The 5,214-nt window shown below is 32.9% G+C and overlaps 1 pseudogene; it reads right to left on the bottom strand.

The window, feature by feature from the left end:
• LOC126720812 (probable glutathione S-transferase) lies at window positions 1-1,281 on the bottom strand (annotated as a pseudogene).
• Window positions 1,282-5,214: the final 3,933 nt, after the last annotated feature.

Here is a 5,214-nt window from a genome sequence, read left to right as displayed (position 1 = left end):
TTTACCAAAATTTTGTTTATTCCAAATATAATTAAGGCACAACATGATCTAAAATTTAGAAGACACAACAAGGTGTCTTTCTTATTCATAATACAATACATGCCCATTTGATTTAAAGCTCAGAAAACACATATCAAAGTGTCTTACAAGTTCAACGGACCCAAATGAAACAAACCTAAACTATTTTTTGAAAGTAAACAAACTTGAAACTTGAGTATTAAAATATGAATGAACTTTATTACACAGCCACTGAAAACCATAATTCGGGCTAAACCATTTCTCTACTCGTAGCCACGTATTTTTCTCAATTGCCCAACAGCCTCATAAACTTTCTTCTGGTCAGCAAGAGACTTTGCCAGTCTCCTTTTGGAGGCACCTTTTAGCCCATGCAATAATCTTGGGGCACTCTGCCTCTATGTTGATATTGCCAAATACCTCGTAGGTATGGAACCAGCTGTAGAAAGTGACAAGAGAAAGGTCCACAAACCCAAATGTTTCACCCCCAAAGTAAGGCTTGTCACCAAGCTCCCCCTCCAATATCTTGAAGGTTTCAAAGAATTCCTTCTTGCCTGCCTCCAGCTCTTCTCCTTTTGTAGTCCATAACTTCCATGAAACAACACTAACCTGTATTTTCCACACATTGTATTACAAGGATGAACAGTGACAGTAATGAATTTTAAACCAAATCTATAGAGATAGAAGAATATTTCTTTAGAGCTCAAGAAAAAAAAGTACGAAATTTATAGAAAATATACACATTTCAAATTAAATCTTTCAAATGTGATTGCCTTGAAATTAAAACTCGTTAACCCAGAATGAAAAGAAATTAAAATAATGTAAAAGACAAAAGAAATGGCATTAAAGGTACCTTCTTATCAACAAAATCAGCCCAGAACCTGGCATGAGCTCTCTGGTACGGATCAGAGGGAAGCAATGGAGACTTATCGTTCCAGACCTCATCTATGTACTGAACAACTGAACAATGATGAGAGACTCACACACAGGTTTCCCATTATGGATGAGAACTGGGATCTTCTTGTGAATGGGGTTTGCCTCTAAAAGCAGAGGGCTCTTGTTATTCAAGTCCTCTTGCTTGTAATCATACTCGATACCCTTCTCGGCCAGTGCAATCTTGACCCTCATCCCATACATACTGAGCCAGGTGCCTAGCAGAATCACCTCGTCCGCCATTGTTAAAGAAGTGAAGATATTGAAGAAAATAGAGAAGTAAGGTTAAGAAAGAAGGGAGAAGAAGTGAGTTGGTATGCAAAAAGACTTGGAAGAGAGCGAGGATTTATAGTCATGGGCAGTGGTTCGGGCTTTCATTAATAATTAATTAAATAATGCTAAAGTATGCTGGTAAAAAAATAACAATAATAAAAACAATGCTAAAGTATGACTTCGACTACAAAGTGTATTGGTAATCAAACTTATCTTATGAATAATGCCATGTTTGATTACCAAATTCATTTGAGTTTCTGGATCATTCCCTAATCCGGGTGATGTCATTGCTTTGGTCATGTTTGATTACCAAATTCGTTGAGTTTCTATGTTGCATCCTTGACTCTTTTGTCCCTTTTGACTTTCTTTTTACCCTAATAATCGGCCATTTTCTTTAATCTCATTCTCTCTAATATAAAATTTTATTTATTTTTATTCTATATAGTCAATTTAAAAATTTCACATGTCATATTATCTATTTTAAACTCTATTTCATTAAAATATCACATTTTCTTGATTTTTTAATTATTATTTTTTTTTTTACACATATTAACTACCATTCACTCTTTCTTTCATCCTTAAGATACATAAACAAAGAATAAAAAATTAAATGTGAAATAAATTGTGCCTGTATAAATTTAAATAGTTACTATATTTACACATCTTTAGCTTGACTAATATGAGTGATTTTGCAACTTAAATATGTAAAATTGAGCCATTTTTCTATTGTCTGATGCAAATGCTCTAAAAAGATTTTTTTTTTTTCTTAGAAGTACTACATTCACAATATTTTCATAATACTTTTACAAAAAATTCTAAGTGGTAAGTTGTTATTGGTTCAAATTTGAATCCACCACTTAAATTATTTTTTGCCCACCAATAACAATCAATAACAACTTACCACTTAAAATTTGTTGTAAAAGTGTTGTACACATAACATTTCTCTCTTTTTATTCAGTACAACTATAGATACTACAAGTTTTACTACATTATGTTTACAAACTGATATATCATCAATCATAAGGAGGCAATTCAAATATTTATTTGTGAGGAAGTTGAAGCCCGCCAATCACATTGATAACATTATCAATTTGTAAGCATTATGTTTGGCATTTTTCCTTTTTAATTTATTTTGCAGGTTTTAGTATTATTCTCTCTTTTCCAGTACATCCATGTAGTAGTAGTATAGAACGTTGGTAGCAAGTAGGTCCTAAGTTTACCTGTCCTAGGGTTTTTCCAAAAACCTTAGAAGTCAGTGAAAGTTGATGCCCACCGTAGAGGTTGGGATTTTGGTTTCCTTGTTCTCTGATCAAGGAACATAGTTGGCAGTGCATCAATTGTTGCCATGGAGTCCCTGTTCGGGAGAAGTGGGAAATGTTTTCATTATCAGAGCATGAGGGAAACTAATATTTGGTCCAAGAGGATGAGACTGAGGAAGGATACTATTTGGCAGCCTGCTTCTTCACCAGTCGAGTTCTAAGTATGGAAGCTGTTACGCCAACGTTCAAACTTTTGTGGCGCACTCGGAAGGGATTTGAAGTAAGGGACATGGGAAATCACAGGGTCTTGTTTAAGTTCTCTGACCCGTTGGATGTGGACCAAGTTTTGAAGGGAGAACCTTGGTCCTTTGATAAATACCTAGTGGCCCTTAAAAGAGTGTCAAAGCAAACTAACTTGAGGAGTTTGGTTTTTGACAAGACTAGGTTTTGGGTGCAAGTTCACAATCTGCCTATTGGAAGTTTTTCTATGGTTGTAGCGAAGGACATTGCGTCGATTGTAGGTGTGGTTGATGAGAGTGAGACTGATGTAGGGGATGGAGAGGGATGCAATTTTTTATGAGTCCGAATCACTGCCAACTCGTCAATTCTGTTATGCAGAGGTAGAAAGATTTCTCGGAGGGATGGTTTGGCGAGTTGGGTTAATTTTAAGTACAAACGACTCCCAAACATATGCTATTGGTGCGGACGTCTCACACACCATGATAAGGATTGCACTTCAAAGATGAAAAGGAGAGGAACCACACAGGTAGATGAGAAGCAATTTAGTTCATGGTTAAGGGTGTAGATACTCGATTTTGCACCCATAATTTAATCTTGGAAAATTACTAGAGTGACCATTCATATACCAAAAATTGAGAGTTTCATTACATGCATTAATTTATTTATTGCATATCATAAAAATAATCTTGAGGTTCTAGTGGTCACAATAGTATGTCCGATTTCCAAATCGGACCGTCGGATTGAAAGATATCACATGATCAAGTTTTCACGGTCTGCATGCATATTGTGTGGGTGGAACCGATCACGCATGATTAGTTTAAATTAATTCTGATTTGTTAGACAATTAAAATTAATTAAATAATTTTGTGATTGGTTGTTAGTTAGTGTCTAAACTAGGCCTGCTTGCATGGGAATAATGTGGATAATCAGATAACAAAGAAGTTGTGGATAATCAAGTCTTTTTGGAATATTTATCACTTTAAAGACCTGAATATCAATAATACGAGTTAATTTTTAGAATACGGATTAAAAATGCGTCTAGGTACTATTCCTGACTCAAAAGTCCTCGAAAAGGAAGTCCAAATTGGACCAAAACTCAAACGCGAACCTGGCACCCAAGAGGGCCATTCGACACTTCCCAAGTGCCAATTGGCCCAAATTTTTGACCTGGCCCGATGACTTCTTGATTAAGATAAAACCTATCTTTTTCGACTTTTTAGAGATAAGGACGCATTTCAATTTGTATCTGATCTCATTCAGCATCCCAACCTCTATAAATAGAGGAAACAAATCAGAATTAGGGGTTCTTCTCTTCTGACTTTTCAATTCCACTTACGTTAAAGATGTTCTGGAGGCTTTTGCTTTAAGAACTTCTTTTTTGTGCGCAAAGTATTTTAGACCTCAAAGTAGTGAATAAACTTCTTTGGTTTCTAAAATATTCATTCATTAGAAGAGCACGCTCATGCAAGAGGTATTTTGTTTTTCTTTCTTTTATTTTCCCATTAACTAGCATGTTTTTGTGTTGATGCATGAATATTATTAGCCTGTTTTATTATAACTTGTTCTTAATATATAATTGCCACGATTAGATGCTTTAGATGATTGTTTATTTCAATTCTTTCTCTTTGACTTCAAAATCTATAATGACTATCAAAACTTTTTTATGAAAACACAAAACTGATCTGTATTTTTAGATCTAATTTTTTCTAAACTCAACTAATCTGCATTTTCAAATTTGATTTTTTTTCAAAACTCAAAACTGATTTGTATTTTCATTAAATATAGATCTAATTTTTTCTAAATACAAAGCTGATTTATATTTTCAAATTTGATTTTTTTATAAACTAAAAACTGATTTGTATTTTCATTAAATATAGATCTGATTTCCTTGAAAAAGTATTCTTTGTTATAAAATTTGAAATTCCAAAGAAGAGATTGAAAGTTAGATTAAAGTTCTTTTAATATGTGATGCATGCATTATAAATTTGTCTCATGAATGGAATCCTACTTCAAAAGTCCTTTTTGTTTGTTTCCAACAACAGATCTGGTTTTTCATAAACCATTTTTTTTTTTTTTTTACTTTGCACAACACAAATCTGATTTTTCTTTCACAAACCAAAAAATCTTTTTTTTTTTTTAATTTTTAAAAACATATTTGATTTTTCTTGATAAAATCTTTTTTTTTACCCTTTTAAAAAAAAAAAAAAACAGATCTGATTTTTCTTGATAAAATCTTTCTTTTTACCCTTTTTAATAGACAAATTTGATTTTTTTACAAACCAAGTTTTATTTTTTTAATTTTCAAAACAGATTTGAATTATCTTTAAAAGAAAACATCATTCATAAAGAAAATTTATTTAGGTTAATTTTTGTCAAGTGTTTGTCACATGTGTTCAACATATCATTTGACATCATGCAAAAAGGATATATTGGTCATTAGAGTCTAGAAGACCAAACTCTGTTGTAGAAACTTGATTTTACACCCATGATTGAA

This window comes from Quercus robur, chromosome 4, assembly GCF_932294415.1.
Source record: "Quercus robur chromosome 4, dhQueRobu3.1, whole genome shotgun sequence".
In the NCBI taxonomy this organism is placed as follows: Eukaryota; Viridiplantae; Streptophyta; class Magnoliopsida; order Fagales; family Fagaceae; genus Quercus; species Quercus robur.
The sequence above is the reverse complement of the archived record's forward strand: the minus strand, read 5'-3'. Positions and strand labels throughout refer to the sequence as shown.